This window comes from Bos mutus, chromosome X, assembly GCF_027580195.1.
Source record: "Bos mutus isolate GX-2022 chromosome X, NWIPB_WYAK_1.1, whole genome shotgun sequence".
NCBI lineage: Eukaryota > Metazoa > Chordata > Mammalia > Artiodactyla > Bovidae > Bos > Bos mutus.
This window is the reverse complement of record NC_091646.1, coordinates 44513649-44533177: the sequence shown is the minus strand read 5'-3', so window position 1 is coordinate 44533177 and position 19529 is coordinate 44513649.

Genomic DNA, 19529 nt, shown 5'->3' with positions numbered 1-19529 from the left:
TATTTATATTTCTCCTGGCAATCTTGATTCCAGCTTGTGCTTCTTCCAGCCCAGCGTTTCTCATGATGTACTCTGCATATAAGTTAAATAAGCAGGGTGACAATATACAGCCTTGACACACTCCTTTTCCTGTTTGGAACCAGTCTGTTGTTCCATGTCCAGTTTTAACTGTTGCTTCCTGACCTGCATACAAGTTTCTCAAGAAGCAGGTCAGGTGGCCTGGTAGTCCCATCTCTTTCAGAATTTTCCACAGTTTATTGTGATCTACACAGCCAAAGGCTTTGGCATAGTCAATAAAGCAGAAATAGATGTTTTTCTGGAACTCTCTTCCTTTTTCCATGATCCAGCGGATGTTGGCAATTTGATCTCTAGTTCCTCTGCCTTTTCTACAACCAACTTGAACATCTGGAAGTTCACGGTTCACATATTGCTGCAGCCTGGCTTGGAGATAGTGGTGCCCAAAACAATTACAATAGTAACAGCAAAGATCACTGACTGATCATAGATCACCATAACAAATATAGTAATGATTTTAAAAGTCTTAAATATTGTGAGAATTACCAAAATTCTCATATAGAGACGTGAAATGAGCAAATGTTGTTGGAACAATGGTGCCAATAGACTGGCTCAATTCAGGGTTTGCCGCAAACACTCAACTTGTAAAAAAAAAAAGTGCTGTATCTGCAAAGAGTAATAAAGCAAAGCCCAATGAAAGGAGGTATGCCTGCAGTTATATTTTACTTTTATCTATGGTTATTGCTCTTCTCAAGTTGTCTATAATTTTGAAAAAATTATTTTCTAAATCTGCAAAAATAAAACACAAGCATACCCATGTAAAATGAAAACTAGATAATACAGAGAGTAAAAAGTGAGCTCTCTTTCATTTCCATGAGATAATAAATTTGGCAGTCATTTCTGCATGCATTTACATAGAGAATGTGTATATACATAGATTATTTGTAGCTTTGTCTTTACACAAAGTGTAATGCTAAACATATTACTCGATTTCTTTTTACTTAATAACATAGCAAGGTCATTTTTCCATATCATTTCTTCCATACCACTATATAGAGAGACACATTTTTTAAGCATTTTATAATGGTCCATTGTATGGATTAACATAATATTCTTAGCCAATAGTCTCTTTTTGGATATTTGGGTTTTCAATTTCTTGCTATTACATATGACAATGAAATGAATATTCTTCTACCCCATATTTCCATATTTTAATCTTCTTGATAGAGGCTAATGATGGTATGTTAAGCTTTTGTAATCCTATTTCTGTTCATTTCTATTTTTAGCATCATCAAGTGCTTAATGAATTTTAAAAAGAAAGTGAAACTCAGTTGTGTTTGACTCTTTACAACCCCATAGACTATACAGTACTTCTCCAGGCAGTTTCACAACCTTTAGCAAGTCTAGCAAATTAAAATTAGTAATGGTGTAACACGTCTGATAATGACAATAGTGTGAGAGCTTGTATAGTAAACAAGCACTTTCTTCTACTGTTGGCACCAGTATTTTCCCTATCATCTTTTAAATGGGAAATTCATGATGTCTTTCAAAATTTGGCTCAGCAATTCCAGTTGAAATTTATCCTACTCTCGTGAAAGTCATTCAATCATGTCTGACTCTTTGTGACCCCATGGACTATACAGTCCATGGAATTCTCCAGGCCAGAATACTGGAGTGGGTGGCCCTTCCTTCTCCAGGGCATCTTCCCAACCCAGAGATCAAACCCAGGCCTCCCTCATTGCAGACAGATTCTTTAACAGCTGAGCCACAAGGGAAGGCCCCCCTCTTTTTTTTTTCCTACATCATGTCTTCTTTATTTTCAACTTGTAAATGGATGCAGAGAGATGTTAGACTTTAGGCTTTACAAATGCAAATAAATTCCAAGACTGTTTTCTGAATTTCCAGTTACTATAAAAATTAACACTTAGAGGTAAATATTTTACATGACTTTTTTTTTGTTGTTATTTTTTAACATTTTTTCCATGAGAGCATTTATTATTCATCTATTGTGTTATATTATTGCAGTTTCTTTTTTTAATTTATTTTTTAATTGTAGGATAAATGCTTTACAGGATTTTGTTGTTTTCTGTCACCTTAAAATGAATCAGGCATAGGTACGAATATGTTCCCTCCCACTTCAACCTCCCTCCCATCTCCCTCACCATCCCCACCCTAGATTGGTATAGAGCCCCTATTTGAATTCCCTGAGACATACAGAAAGTTCCCATTGGCTACCTATTTTACATATGGTAATGTAAGTTTCCATGTTACTCTCTCCATACGTCTCACCCTTTCCTCCCCTCTCCCCATGTCCATAAGTCTGTTCACTATGTCTTTCTCCACTGCTGCCCTGCAAATAAATTTTTCAGTACCATCTTTAGATTCCGTATGCATGCATTAGAATAAAGTATTTATCTTTCTCTTTCTGACTTACTTCACACTGTATAATAGGCTCTAGGTGTATCCACCTCATTAGAACTGACTCAAATGTGTTCCTTTTTATGGATGAGTAATACTCCATTGTGTATATGTACCACAAATTCTTTATCCACTCATCTGTTGATGGACATCTAGCTTGCTTTCATGTTCTAGCTATTGTAAATGGTGCTGCAGTGAACATTGGGGAATTTGTGTTTTTTTCAATTTTGGTTTCCTCAGGGTATATGCCTAGGAGTGGGATTGCTGGGTCATATGGTGGTTTTATTCCTAGATTTTAAGGAATCTCCATACCATCTTCCATAGTGACTGTATCAATTTACATTCCCACCAACAGTGCAAGAGGGTTCCCTTTTCTCCACACCATCTCCATCATTTATTGTTTGTAGACTTTTTGATGATGGCCATTCTGACAAGTGTGAGGTGATATCTCCTCATAGTTTTGATTTGCATTTCTCTAACAACGAGCAATGCTTTTGAACTGTGGTGTTGGAGAAGACTCTTGAGAGTCCCTTGGACTACAAAGAGATCCAACCAGTCTATCCTAAAGGAAATCAGTCCTGAATAGTCATTGGAAGGACTGATGTTGAAGCTGAAACTCCAATACTTTGGCCACCTGATGCAAAGAACTGACTCCTTGGAAAAGACCTTGATGCTGGGAAAGACTGAAGGCAGGAAGAGAAGGGGACGACAGAGGATGAGATGGCTGTATGGTATCACTGACTCAATTGACATGAGTTTGAGTAAGCTCTGGGAGCTGGTGATGGGCACGGAAGCCTGGCGTGCTGTAGTCCATGGGGTCGCAAAGAGTTGGACACGACTGAGCAACTGAACTGAACTGAGAAATGAGCAATATGGAGGATCTTTTCATGTGTTTGTTAGCCCTCTGTATGTCTTATTTGGAGAAAGGTCTGTTAAGGTCTTTTTGCCACTATTTGATTGGGTTGTTTGTTTTTCTGGTATTGAGTTGTGTGAGCTGCTTGTATATTTTGGAAATTAATCCTTTGTCAGTTGTTTCATTTGCTGTTATTTTTTCCCCATTCTGAGGGTTGTCTTTTCACATTGTTTATAGTTTTCTTAGCTGTGCAAAAGCTTTTAAGTTTAATTAGGTCCCATTTGTTTTTATTTCCCTTACTCTGGGAAGTGGGTCATAGAGGATCTTGCTTTCATTTATGTCATCAAGTGTTCTGCCTGTGTTTTCCTCTAAGTATTTTATAGTTTCCAGTCTTATATTTAGGCATTTAATCCATTTTGATTTATCTTTATGTATGGTTGCAGGAAGTGTTCTAATTTCATTCTTTTACATGTAGCTATCCAGTTTCCCCAGCACCATTTACTAAAGAGGCTGTCTTTGCCTCATGGTATATCCTTTCCTCCTTTGTCAAAAATAAGGTACCCATAGGCTCATGGGTTTATTTCTGGGCTTTCTATCTTATTCCATTGGTCTATATTCCTGCTTTTGTGCCAGTAACATACTGTCTTGATGACCGTACCTTTGTAGTATAATCTGAAGTCAGGAAGGTTGATTCCTCCAGCTTCATTATTCTTTCTCAAGACTGCTTTGGCTATTAAAGGTCTTTTGTGTTGCCATATAAATTGTGAAATTTTTTGTTCTAGTTCTGTAAAAAATGCTGTTGGTAATTTGATAGGGATAACGTTGTACCTGTAGGTTGCAATTGGTAGTACAGTCATTTTCACAGTATTGATTCTTCCTACCCAGGGACATGGAAAATATCTCCATCTGTTTATGTTACTTTTTATTTCTATCATTAGTGTCCTAAAATTTTCTTTATACAGTTCTTTTGTCTCCGTAGGTGGGTTTGTTCCTAGGCATTTTATTCTTTTTGCTGTAATAGTGAATGGGATTGATTCCTTAATTTCTTTTTCCAATTTCATTATTATTATATAGGAATGCAAGGGTTTCTCTGTATTTATTTTGTATCCTGTGACTTTGCTAAACTCACTGATAAGCTGTAGTAATTTTCTGATAGTATCTTTAGGGTTTTCTGTTTATAGTATCATGTCATCTGCGAACAGTGAGAGCTTTACTTCTTGTTTTCCAATCTGGGTTGCTTTTATTTCGTTTCTGTCTCTGATTGCTGTATCTATGACTTCAAAACTATGTTGAATAACAGCAGTGAGAGAGGACACCCTTGTCTTCTTCCTGATTTTGGGGGGAATGATTGCAGTTTTCCACCACCGATAATAATGTTTCCTGTGGGATTATCATATGTGGCCTTATCATATGTTGAGGTAGGTTCCTTTTATGTTCATTTTCTGAATAATTTTAACCATAAATGCATGCTGAATTTCATTAAAGGCTTTTTCTGTAACTATTGCAATGATCTTCAAGAAAGTTAGATATAACAAGGGAACATTTCATGCAAAGATGGGCTCAATAAATGACAGAAAGTGTATGTACCTAACAGAAGCAGCAGATACTAAGAGGCGGCAAGAATACACAGAAGAACTGTACAAAAAAGATCTTTACAACTCAGATACTCATGATGGTGTGATCACTCACCTAGAGCCAGATATCTTGCAATGTGAAGTCAAGTGGGACTCAGGAAGCATCACTACAAACAAAGCTAGTGGATGTGATGGAATTCCAGTTGAGCTATTTCAAATCCTAAAAGATGATGCTGTGAAAGTGCTGTATTCAATATGCCAGTGAATTGGGAAAACTCATAAGTGGCCACAGGACTGGAAAAGGTCAATTTTCATTTCAATTCCAAAGAAAGGCAATGCCAAAGAATGTTCAAACTACTGCACAATTGCACTCATCTCACATGCTAGTAAAATAATGCTCAAAATTCTCCAAGCCAGACTTCAACAATACCTGAACTGTGACCTTCCAGATGTTCAAGCTGGATCTAGAAAGGCAGAGGAACCAGAGATCAAATTACCAACATCTGCTGGATCATCAAAGAACCATGAGAGTTCCAAAAAAAACACATCTATTTCTGCTTTATTGACTATGCCAAAGCCTTTGACTGTGTGGATCACAATAAACTGTGGAAAATTCTGAAAGAGATGGGAATACCATACCACCTGACCTGCCTCTTGAGAAACTGGTATGCAAGTCAGGAAGCAACAGTTAGAACTGGACATGGAACAACAGACTGGTTCCAAATAGGAAAAGGAGTACATCAAGGCTGTATATTATTACCCTGCTTATTTAACTTATATGCAGAGTACATCATGAGAAACGCTAGGCTGGATGAAGCACAAACTGGAATCAAGATTGCCAGGAGAAATATCAATAACCTCAGATATGCAGATGACACCACCCTTGTGGCAGAAAGTGAAGAAGAATGAAAGAGCCTCTTGATGAAAGTGAAAGAGGCAAGTGAAAATGTTGGCTTAAAGCTCAACATTCAGAAAACTAAGATCATGGCATCCGGTCCCATCACTTCATGGGAAATAGATGGGGATACAGAGGAAACAGTGGCTGATTTTATTTTCGTGAGCTCTAAAAATCACTGCAGATGGTAGCTGAAGCCATGAAATTAAAAGATGCTTGCTCCTTGGAAGGAAAGTTATGACCAACCTGGACAGCATATTAAAAAGCAGAGACACTACTTTGCCAACAAACGTCTGTCTAGTCAAGGCTATGGTTTTCCCAGTAGTCATGTATGGATGTGAGAGTTGGACTATAAAGAAAGCTGAGCACAGAAGAATTGATGCTTTTGAACTGTGGTGTTGGAGAAGACTCTTGAGAGTCCCTTGGACTGCAAGGAGATCCAACCAGTCCATCCTAAAGGAGATCAGTCCTGAGCGTTCATTGGAGGGACTGATGTTGAAGCTGAAACTCCAATACTTTGGCCACCTGATGAGAAAAGCTGACTCATTTTAAAAGACCCTGAGTCCAAGAAAGATTGAAGGCGGGTGAAGGGGATGACAGAGGATGAGATAGTTGGATGGCATCACTGACTCCGTGGACATGAATTTGAGTAAACTCCAGGATTTGGTGATGGACAGGGAGGCCTGGTGTGCTGCAGTCCATGGGGTTGCAAAGAGTCGGACATGACTAAGCAAATGAACTGAACTGAACTGAACTTATTGTGATGATCATATAATTTTTATCCTTCAATTTGTTAATATAGTTTGTCACACTGATTGATTTCTGTATATTGAAGAATCCTTGCATTCCTGGAATAAACCCAACTTGATCATGGTGTATGAGCTTTTCACTGTTTTGTTGAATTCTGTTTGCTAGAATTTTGCTGAGGATTTTTGCATCCATATTCACCAGTGATATTGGCCTGTAGTTTTCTTTTTCTGTGTTGTCTTTGTCTGGTTTTGATATTAGGGTGATGGCAGCCTCATAGAATGAGTTTGAAAATGTGCTTTCCTCTGCAATTTTTTAAAAGAGTTTTATAGGGATAGGCATTAGCTCTTCTCTAAATGTTTGATAGACTTCCCCTGTGAAGTCATCTGGCCCTGGGCTTTTGCTTTTGGGAGATTTTTTATCAGTTTTGATTTCAGTGCTTGTAATTGGGGTATTCATACTATTTCTTCCTGGTTCAGTCTTAGAAGATTGAACATTTCTAAGAATCTGCCAGTTCTTTCAGGTTACCCATTTTATTGCCATGTAGTTATTCATAATAGTCTCTTAAAATCCCTTGTATTTCTGCATTGTCTGTTGTAACTGCTCCTTTTTCATTTCTAATTTTATTGATTTGCTTCTTCTCTCTTTTTTTCTTGATAAATCTGGCTAAAGGTTTGGCAATTTTTTTTTATCATCTCAAATAAGCACCTTTTAGTTTTATTAATCTTTATTATTGTTTCTTTCATTTCTTTTTCAATTATTTATGCTCTGATCTTTATGATTTCTTTCCTTCTGCTAAGTTTTGGGGTTTTTTGGTTCTTCTTTTTCCAGTTGTTTTAGCTCTAAAGTTTGGTTATCTACTCAATGTTTTTCTTGTTTCTTGAAGTAGTATTGTATAGCTACAGGCTTACCTCTTAGAATTGTTTTGTTGCATCCCATAGATTTTTAGTTGTTGTGTTTTTATTGTCATTTGTTTCTAGGAATTTTTTCATTTCCCTTTTTATTTCTTCAGTATCCTGTTCGTTATTTAGAAATGTATTGCATAATCTCCATGCGTTTGTGTTTTTTACAATATTATTCTTGTAGTTGATATCTAGTTTCATAGTATTGTGGTCAGAAAAGATGCTTAATATGATTTCAATTCTCTTAAATTTGTGACCCAGGATGTGATCTATCCTAGAGAATGTTCCATGTGCACTTGAGAAAATGGTGTATTCTTCTGCATTTGGATGGAATGTCCTGAGGATATCAATAAGACTCATCTCATCTAATGTATCATTTAAGACTTCTGTTTCCTTATTAATTTTCTGTTTTGATGATCAGTCCACTGGGGTAAGTGAGGTATTAAAGTCTCCTAATATTACTGTGTTACTGTCAGTTTCTCCTTTTATATCTGTGAGTGTTTGTCTTATGCATTGGGGTGATCCTATGCTGAGTGCATCAGTCAGTTCTGTCACACAGTCTTCACCAACTCTTTGCCACCCTACAGTCTGCACCATGCCAGACTTCACTGTTGATCACCAACAACTGGAGCTTGCTCAAACTCATGTACATTGAGTTGGTGATGCCATCCAGCCATCTCATCCTCTGTCATCCCCTTCTCCTCCTGACTTCAATCTCTCCAAGCATCAGGGCTTTCTCCAATGAGTCAGTTGTTCTTATCAAGTGCCAAAGTATTGGAGCTTCAGTTTCAGCATCAGTCCTTCCAATGAATATTCAGGACTGATTTCATTTAGGGTTGACTCATTTGATCTCTTTGCAGCCCAAGAGACTCTCAAGAGTCTTCTCCAACACCACAGTTCAAAAGCATCAATTCTTCTGTGCTCAGGTTTCTTTATAGTCCAACTCTCACATCCATATATGACTACTGGAAAAACCATAGCTTTGACTAGACGGACCTTTGTCAGCAAAGTAATGTCTCTGCTTTGTACCGTGCTGTCTGGGTTAGTCATAGCTTTTCTTCCAAGGAACAAGCATCTTTTGATTTCATGGCTGCAGTCACCATCTGCAGTGATTTTGGAGCCCAAGAAAATAAAGTTTGGCACTTTTTCCACTGTTTCCCCATCTATTTGCTATGAAGTGATGGGACCGGATGCCATGATCTTTGTTTTTTGAATGTTGAGTTTTAAACCACCTTTTGACTCTCCTCTTTCACTTTCATCATGAGGCTCTTTAGTTCTTCTTCACTTTCTGCCATAAGGGTGGTGTCATCTGCATATCTGAGGTTATTGATGTTTGTCCCAGCAATCTTGGTTCCAGCTTGTGCTTCATCCATCATGGCATTTTGCATCATGTACTTATACGTGATATAAGTTAAATGAACATGGTGACAATATACAGCCTTGACATACTGCTTACCCAATTTGGAAAGTCTGTTTTTCCATGTCCGGTTATAACTATGGTGTCTTGATCAACATACAGATTTCTCAGGAGGCAGGTAATGTGGTCTGGTATTCCCATGTCTTTAAAAATTTTCCACAGTTTGCTGTGGTCCACACAGTCAAAGGCTTTGGCCAAGGCAATAAAGCAGAAGTACATGTTTTTCTGGAACTCTTGATTTTTTGATGATCCAATGGATGTTGGCAATTTGATCTCTGGTTCCTCTGCTGTTTCTAAATCCAGCCTGAACATATGAAATTTCTCAGATCATGTACTGTTGAAGTCTCTCTTGGAGAATTTTGAGCATTATTATGCTAGCGTGTGAGGTGAGTGCAATTCTGCAGTAGTTTAAACATTCTTTGGCATTGCCTTTCTTTGGGACTGGAATGAAAACTGACCTTTTCCAGTCCTGTGACCACTGCTGAGTTTTCCAGATTTGCTGGCATATTGAGTGCAGCACTTTCACAGAATCATCTTTTAGGATGTGAAGTAACTCAACTGGAATTCTATCACCTCCACTACCTTCCAGAGAAGGCAATGGCACCCCACTTCAGCACTCTTGCCTGGAAAATCCCATGGATGGAGGAGCCTGGTGGGCCACAGTCCATGGGGTTGCTAAGAGTCGGACAAAACTCAGCGACTTCACTTTCACTTTTCACTTTTCACTTTCATGCACTGGAGAAGGAAATGGCAACCCACTCCAGTGTTCTTGCCTGGAGAATCCCAGGGACGGGGGAGCCTGGTGGGCTGCCATCTATGGGGTCGCACAGAGTCGGACACAACTAAAGCGACTTAGCAGCAGCAGCAGCCACTACTTTCATTCGTAGTGATGCTTCCTAATGCCCTCCTGACTTCACTTCCCAGGATGTCTTGTTCTAGGTGAACAATCACACCATCATGGTTATGTGGTTCATTAAGATCTTTTTTGTGTAGTTCTGTGTATTCTTACCACCTCTTCTTAATATCTTCTGCTTCTGTTAGGTCCATACCATTTCTGTCCATTATTGTGCCCATTTTTTCAAGAAATCTTCCCTTGGTATCTCTTGTTTTCTTGAAGAGATCTCTAGTTTTTCCATTCTATTGTTTTCCTCTATTTCTTTGCATTGATCACTGAAGGATGTTTTCTTATCTCTCCTCGATATTCTTTGGAACTCTGCATTCAGATGGGTATATCTTTCCTTGATATTTACAGTTGTTATCTCTTCCTCTTGAATTGATCCCTTGATTATTATGTAGTGTCCCTCCTTATCTCTTGTAATACTGTTTATTTTAAGGTCTCTTTTGTCTGATATGAGGATTTCACTACTCCAGCTTTATTTTGCTTTCCATTTGCATGGAATATATTTTTCCGTCCTCTCTCTTTCAGTCTATATGTGTCTATAGGTCTGAAGTAGGTTTCTTATACACAGCAAATGTATGGGTCTTATTTTTACATCCATTCTGTGAGTCTGTGTCTTTTGTTTGGAGTATTAATCTGTGTACATGTGAAGTAGTTATTGATATATATGTTCCTATTGCCATTTTCTTAATTATTTGGGGTTTGTTTTTGTAGATCTTTCTCTTCTCTTGTATTTCCTGATTATATAAATTCCTTTAGCATTTGTTGTAAAGCTGGTTTGGTGGTACTGAATTCTCTTCACTTTTGCTTGTCTGTAAAGCTTTCAATTTTTCCATCAATTTTGAATGAGATCCTTGCTGGGTAGAGTAACCTTGGTTGTATATTTTTCCCTTTCATTACGTTAAATATATCCTGCCACTCCCTTCTGGCCTGCAGAGTTTCTGCTGAAAGATCAGTTGTTAAACGTATGAGGTTTCCTTTGTATGTTACTTGTTGCTTTTCCCTTGCTGCTTTTAATATTCTTTCTTTGTGTTTAATCTTTGCTAATTTGATTAGTATGTGTCTTGGTGTGTTTCTCCTTGGGTCTATCCTGTATTGGACTCCTTGTGCCTCTTGGACTTGCTTGACTATTTTCCCTTTCCTTGTTGGGTAAATTTTCAACTATAATCTCTTCAAAACTTCTCATACCCTTTCTTTTTCTCTCCTTCTTCTGGGACCCCTATAATTCGGAAGTTGGTGCATTTAATATTGTCCCAGAAGTCTCAGAGACTATCCTCAGTTATTTTCATTCTTTTTACTTTATTCTGCTCTTCAACAGTTATTTCCACCATTTTATCTTCCAGCTCACTGATCTGTTCTTCTGCTGCAGATACTCTGCTATTGGCCCCTTCCAGAGTATTTTTAATTTCAGTAATTGTGCTGTTTATCTCTGTATGTTCATTCTTTAGTTTTTTCTAGGTCTTTGTTAATTGATTCTTGCATTTTCTCCATTCTATTTTCGAGGTTTTTGATCATTTTTACTATCATTATTCTGAATTCTTTTTCAGGTAGTTTGCCTATTTACTCTTCATTTATTTGGACTTGTGTATTTCTAGTTAGTTCCTTCATTTGTGCAGTATTTCTCTGACTTTTCATTATTTTTTTTTAAACTTATTGTGCTTGAGGTCTCCTTTTCCCAGGCTTCAAGGTTGAATTCTTCTTCCTTTTGGTTTCTGCCCTCATAAGGTTGGTCCAGTGGTTTGTGTAAGCTTCCGGTAGGGTGAGGTTTGTGCTGAGTTTTATTTTTCCTCTGTTGGGCAGGGCTGAGTGAGGTGGTAATCCTGTCTGCTGATGATTCGGTTTGTATCTTTGTCTTTTTTGTTGTTTGGATGAGGCGTCCTGCACAGGTGTTATTGGCAGTTGGGTGATGCCAGGTCTTGTATACAAGTGGTTGCCTTTGTGGAAGTTCTCAGTATTTTATGCTCCCTAGGGTTAGGAGTTTTCTGGTAGTCTAGGGTCTTGGAGTCAGTGGTTCCACCTCAAAGACCCAAGGCTTAGTCTCTGGCCAGGAACAAAGATTCCACAGGTGGTTTATTATGACATTAAACGGAATTAAAACAAATACCCAAAAACAAGACACAGATGATGAACCCCAGACAAATGGCAATTACAAAATCAGTCAAATAATCATTCAGATAATGGAATGTACACACATACATATACACTCATAAGCAAATAAAAACAGTCCAAAACAAAAATAAAGCACAAAGGCAACAAAGGGAACCAAAAATGATATTCACCAGTTAAGAACAAAACTAACTAAAGCACAGACTAGAAAACAAAACTAAAGCAAGGTTCTAACTGGGGAACAAAGCAATGAAAACAATACTAACAAATATGGTAAGAAAAAGAAAGGAAAGAAAGAATAGAAATTCAGGGTTAAACAGAGGTAGATAAAGAAGACATATATATTAAAGGTGAACTGCAAGGGGAAGAAAACAGTAGGAAATGCAAACAATGGAATAAATGTTAAAAAAATAATAATAGGTTTAAAAATGTAAATGTTAAAATTCAAAAAAGAAATAAAACAAGAAAAGAAGAAGAAAGAAAAAGGGGAAACTCCACAGAACTGCAAGAGGGCAATGAACAGGCAGAGGTTTATAACAGCAATAAAAAGTGTGATTAAAAAAAAAACTCAGAAGCTTAATTAGATTTCATAATGCTAATAAAATGGACAACTACAACAGAGCAGGGAGAAAAGGGGGGTAGGTGGGAAATCCAAAAGAAACCACAGAACAAGTCACAATATAAGAATAATAAATATTTTTATTGAGTCTCTGTGTTGTAGCCACACGTCCGGGAAACAAATTCACTCAGAAGGACAGTGCAGAAGTGGAGTGCAGTTTATTACACCAGGGGGCCCAAGGCAGAGTCTCCTCTTAGCCAAGGACCCCAGCCAATTTTTGTGAAAACCTTATATACCCTAAGTATACGTGTCCAAACCCAGCTCCCCAAATTCCCTAAAACTAGTCTGAACAAAAGAAAAGAAAGATACGATCAGTTAACCCATGATTCATATGCCTTAAGCTTAGGTAGTTAACAGTGGACAATTATCAATAGGCCTGTGGTCATACCCCAATGCCACTTCCTTCTCCAATACATGAAAGTGGAATGTGAAAGTGAAGTCGCTCAGTCGTGTCCGACTCTTAGCAACCATGAGCGACTTCACTTTCACTTTCCACTTTCATGCATTGGAGAAGGAAATGGCAACCCACTCCAGTGTTCTTGCCTGGAGAATCCCAGGGACAGGGGAGCCTGGTGGGCTGCCGTCTACGGGGTCACACAGAGTCGGACATGACTGACACGACTTAGCAGCAGCAGCAGCAGCAGCATACCCCAATAAGCATAATAAAATTTATGATTCTATTCGGTTACACAGATAATTAGGGTATTCTTTTAGGCCACAGATAGTCAGGGTACGAGCCCTGGGGCTCTTCCATCTGGGGCGAGGGAGGGGTCTGGTTTTCCAGTTAGTATGTCGTTTCCATAGATACTGGGCATATAGCTCAAAATCAACAGTCTGGCCCAAGATGGAGTCCTGCTTTCAAGATGGAGCCTGTTCTGTCTGTTTCCTCCTTCATCTGCTGTCAGCATGCTCTCCCTCCCTGGGAGTCAAAGTCCACCTTGCCTCCCTAGGATGCCCTCCAACGCTGATCTGGTCTCTGGACCTGCTGTGGGGTCAGCTCAGACTCTAATCTGGTCCTACACCTATGTGTTCTTGCCTCCAATATCCACAGCTATCAGAACTAGTGTGTTTTCTTTTGTGGGAGGTCTCAGTGTCCATTTATATATTACATAGACCTATAATCTGCCTAGCTGATTGTGTGGATTTAATCTGAAGCATGTACAGCTGGTGGGAAGATTTTGGACTTTCTTCCTTAGCCACACTGCCCCTGGGTTTCGATTATGGTTTTATTTCTACTTCTGCCTGTGGGTCTCCATTGGAGTTTGCCCCTGAGGCTGCCCTGGAGGACTTGGCTCTGCCCCAGTGAGGACCAGGTGTGAAGGTGGTGCAGCTGCTTGGGTCGCAGGGGCTCTGGCAGCACCAGGTACTCAGGCGAGTTGACAGGTAGGGGAACACAAAACTTAGTGCTCTAGAAGGTTATGGCAACCCATGCCAGTATTCTTTCCTGGAGAACCCCACTGACTGAGAAGCCTGGCAGGCCATAGTGCACAGGGTCACAGAACTGGACACTACCAAATTGACCCTGCACGCATAGATGCAAGAATATTTTGGCCTGTGGCAGCTCTGCTCCCCAGTGAGAGTTGAGTGTGAAGGTGGCACAGCTGCTTGGCTTGCAGGGACCCTGACAGCGCCAAGCATGCAGGGACACCCACTGCCTCAGCTGCAGGAGTTATGGCCCTATCAGTCTTTTTTTGAGCCTCTGGTAGCTGGTAATCAAAAGGCCTCTTTGGTTAGGCTTTCTCCATAGCTCGGCCTGATCAGGTACTTAGAGGGCTCCCTTGCCTGGAATCTTTCTCTGTTGATCAGTGCAGCAGGCACATAGAGGGTGAAAGGTTGTTGCTGAACCACAAAAGATGCTGGGATTCTTGGCCTCTGGAGGAGAATTCAATCCGGGGCCAGTGACGAGGTTTGCTTGCTTAGATCTTTTATGTAATAAAGATTTATTAAAGTATAAAAGAGATAGAGAAAGCTTCTGATATAGACATCAGAAGGGGGCAGAAAGAATACCCACCTGCTAGTCTTTAGCTGGATGTTATACAGCTATTAGCAATCTGCTAATTAGAGAAAGGAAAAGTCAAAACACAGAGAATGGCACCAGGCCCCTCACCCACAACACGCATTGAGATAACATTGGCATCAGGGGAGTCATCCCAGGCCATAAAACGATTGACATGAATCCTGAAGAAAGGCACATTTCCAAACAAATGTATAGTTTCATTAACATAGATTAGGAGAACAAAATATGAGTATAACATACTGGTTTGCAAGTCGGTTCTGAGCCTTTAGGCAGAACCCACCTGAAGACAGAGTCTAGGGTGAATACATAGTACATTAACATAGCTTAAGACAAACATTTCCATAAGAAAAATGCATTGGTTAGCTCACAGTTTGAGAAAAGTTAAGTTGAGGTGGAACCAGGTGTCATTATGGCAACACAGAATTTTAAGAGAAACCTCTTTTTAAAATTGTATAAAGAAGGGGAAAAAAAATATGACACTGGTTTGTTTCCTCATGCTGCTTAAGAGAGAGATTAAAAATGTCTGACACTTGCAGCCTATATCCTCAATTAGGAGACCCCTGGCCTTCCTCCCGGTTACCCTCTCAAGGGGCCACCTTGGCTTGGATCATACACTGTAGAATTTTGCATCAGGCACATAAAGGGGAACATAGGTTGGTGTCCTACCCTGTAGACTGGTGCATCAGGTACTAAAAGGGCAAACTGGTGGGGTCCTACTCTTTTGTTCCGCATGTCAGGTGCTTGATGGGTCAACCTCGCTATTGTTCAGCTGCCAGAGCTGGCTTGTAGGGAGAGAGAGGCTATGGTGATGACTCCACCCCCTACGCATGACTCAGCAGTATCATCTTGCTTCCATGGCTGCCTGGCTTTCCTCCACAGGCTTTTCCCACCACAATCTCCTCCCTCACGTTCCCTTGGTCTGTCCCTCTGCAGTCAACAGCAGCATTTGCTCTGGGGTTGCTCCACAATCCCTATGGTCCAGCTCCCAACTGCTGCACCTTCTAGGGGACCTGCATCCCTGTCCGGGGTACATATGGCTGCGGCAAGGGCTGTCTGTTTCTCATTCCATTTACGCTGCCACAGATCAGCTGCTTCACTCTCAGCCTTAAATGTTTCTCCTCTGACCCAGACAATTGCCCCGATGTGGGGATTGGACCCCTGCTTCAGTTCCCCCACCTGCTGAGAGCAGGTCCAGTCGTACTAACACTCCTGTTTTCCCCCAAGGTCCTTCATCCTACCAAATTTTGCATGGCTCAACATATTGTTTTCCAGTGGTCAGGTACTCCTGTCCACTCTCAGCTGGTGTCTGCAAGCACTTCTGTGTCTGAAGGTGTATTCCTGAAGTATCTGTGGACAGAGATATACTCCACGTTCACCTAATCCTCCCACATCTTGTTCATCCTTGGTATTATTTTTAGTGCACAAAATTCAGGACTAAAATACCTTCATTTGGATTTTTAAAATGAAGATAAACTTATTTTGCCCCACTAAATGTTTTTTCTTAAATTATATTTATCCAATATTGACAGCAGTTTTCTTTTTGGATGTGACTGTCATAAATATGTTATTCACTCACACATTTCTTTTTGGCATTTCTAGATGGCTGAGTTTTGGGAGTCTCTCTCATAAACAACACATGGCTGAGTGGGCTGCCCCTTTATTCAGTATCAGAATTCTCATCCTTTGTGAGTCTGTCTCCATGAACTTGGAAGGGAAGGTTAGGTCAGTAAAATAGCCCCATTCTCAAAAGAAGTCTGTAAGGAGTAGACATACCACCTCTTGCTATTTAAATAAGCCAAAACAAAAGAGTTTTAAAATCAGTTGAATCTAGCAATCCCACTCCTGGACATATATTCCGAGAAATCATAATTCAAAAAGATACATGTACCCCTATGTTCACAGCAGCACTATTCACAATAGCCAATGTGTGGAAATGACCTAAATACTCATGGACAGATAAATGGATAAAGAAGATGGAATACTACTCAGCCATAAAAAGAATGAAATAATGTCATTTGTAGCAACGTGGATGGACCTAGAGATTATCATGAGAAGTGAAGTACTTCAGGAAGAGCAAGACATATCATATGATATGACATATAAGAAATCAAAACTATGACACGAATGAATTCATTTAGAAAGCAGATTTGTGGTTACCAAGAGGGAGGGGGGTTGGAGGAGGGTTGAAGTGAGAGTTTAGGATTAGCACATGCAAATACATACTATTATATGTAGACTGGATAAACAACCAGGTCCTACTGTATAGCAGAGGGAGCAATACACAAAATCCTATGATAAACCATAATGGAAAAGAATATGGAATGCATATATACATATAACTGAATCATTTTTGCTGTACAACAGTAATTAACACAATGTTGTAAATCAACTATATTACAATAAAATAAATTAAAAAAAAATCAATTGGCTAGAACTTGCCTGGTGGTACAGTGGATAAGATTCTACCTCCCAATGCAGGGGACACAAGTTTCATCCCTGATCTGGGAAGATACCACATGCCATGGAGCAATTAAGCTTGTGCACCACACATACTGACCCATGTGCCTAGAGCCTGTGCTCTGCAATAAGAGAAACCACCACAATGAGAAGCCTGCACACCGCAACTAGAGAGTAGCCCCCACTCGCCTCAACTAGAACAAGCCTTCATGCAGCAATGAAGACCCAGCCAACCAAAAATAAACAGAAAGCATTTTAAAACATCAGTTGGCTAAATTGCAGGAAATGACAGTAACATAGATTGAATCTGATCAGGCTGATCAGGCTTCGTGCTTTAGTAACTCCCTTCCCATCCCCAGGTAAGGCCATATATGCTAACACATAGAGGTAATATTTCCTAGAACCTTCCCCTTAACTTGGGCTTCCCTTGTGGCTCAGCTGGTAAAGAATCCGCCTGCAATGAGGGAGACATGGGTTCGATCCCTGGGTTGGGAAGATCCCCTGAAGAAGGGATAAAGCTACCCACTCCAGTATTCTGGCCTAGAGAATTCCATGGACTGTGTAGTCCATGGAGCCGCAAAGAGTCTGACACAACTGAGCGACTTTCACTTTCACTTTCTCCTTAACTTGCCTCTCATCGTGCTTGCTCTACCTTGGCAGCTTTTTGATTGCAGTCACATCAGTTAACTCCTGCTTCCTTACCTCTCTTCTCTGCTCCTTTGACTTGGCTCTCTAAATGAATTATTTGTTTCTCCAAACCAGCTTTGCTCCCATGGCTTCATGCTCTGCAAGCCATGGGCTAGATCTAACCTTCCTCCATGCCCATCTACAGCTTCAAGGAGGCCCCTTGGGTCTATGATCTTCAGCATAAAGATGATCTGATATAGGAAAAAATTCTGAAGTTTATAAATAATGCAAGAGATTTCAAACAGGAAATGATCATTTGTCTCTCCTGCTCTCTGATCCAGGCAGGACTATTATTGACTATATCACTAAACTACAATGTAAAAATGGCCCATCCCCCAACTTGGGACCTAGAACATGAGAAGTTTCACGTTTAGCTATTCCTCGGTACTACTCCTGAACTTCTCCACCTTTTGGAAGCTAGTTTATATCTTGTGGGTATGTCTGGCCCCTTCACTAGACTGAAAACACCTGTGTCATATCTACCTGTGTAATATCCACCTGGCCTAATAGAGTACTTTACGTGTGTAGGCACTCAACAATGTAAAATAGAGAAAAATTAATAAAACAATCAGAAAAAAGAGAATCAAAAGGGGAAAAGATGACTCTTTCAGAACTGTGTTTATATAAAATTGGGATGTGATCAATTGAATGAGGATTTGTCTAGATTGGTTGGTTCTGGTAGTGATAGAAAAATAATTGTAAATATCTCTAACATGTGTGTAACCTTAATCATTTCTTTAGTCTTTACTAACAAAGCTATGGAGAGGGGGCCCAACAGTCCTGCCAGTCTCTCACCCTCCAATAGTTGCATCCCTGGCATGCTTTCCCCCTTCCAGTTGAAGGGGGTGGAGCAGAATCAACAGAGCCAGCAGAATGTGGCTCCCATGGTTTATATATGGCTAGTGGTGGTTTTCTCCCCTTTACAACATTTATCATCTCTGCCTCTGTCGCTCCAGACCTGTGCCCTAGCAGAAACTACTGCTTCTGTCATACGTCTGGATGTCCACCATGATGTTGTAGCCTTAGCTGGTTTTCCATTCCATCCCGCAAGTCATTTCTGCCCTTACTTCTACATCAGTGTATTACTAAGCCACAAATAGCACTGCCTCGTGCTTTCAAGTTCTTAGGATGACTCTAATGCTAGAGCTCTTATCTATCAGAGCCAGCACCATCCCCCGATGCTGAGCCTCCAGCACAGCACAGACACACAAGGTTTTTACTGAACTACTCCTTCCTCTCTAACACAAATAACACATTATTTTTCTGATCAAAGCAGTTTACCTCAATAATAACTCCCCTCAAAGTTGGTTCTTTCCCATTTACCAAACTGAATTTTTATTCATAGGAGGGTTCTTATTCTCCCAAACCTGAGGAGGGGTATTCTTGCTTAGGGCCAGATGTTCATTTCAACTTACCTAGTTATTATAGCTCATATCAGAGTCCTTAAACCCACACTTAAGTAAAGCTTTGATGGCTCTGCCCTCCTGGGCATCTAGATATGCCTGGACATGCTTCCACCCACAATGGGTACTTCTACAACTTAGCCTCTCACTGGAGGACTCCTGCTATACTTGAGTAGTGTTTTATAATTAAAAACAACAAATGAACTTGTGAGAACCAAATGAGTGCAAGCGTGTGAAAGTGCTTTGCAAATACAATGTATTATAGTTAATTCCTTATTATTTGTTTGTTTGCTTGCTTAATAGAAATCCATGTCCATGGGGGAACTGAAGGCTTCAAATAGTGAAGATTTTAAAAATAAAGGACAGGGATGTTTAACTGTAGAAGAAATCAAATTGAAAAAACATGTGCATATAAATTCAAAATCTATGTACTAGATAGAATTTCTGTGGCCCTTTTGAATGCACCGTTAGTCACTCGGTCATGTCTGACTCTCTGCGACCCCATGAACTTGCCAGGCTTC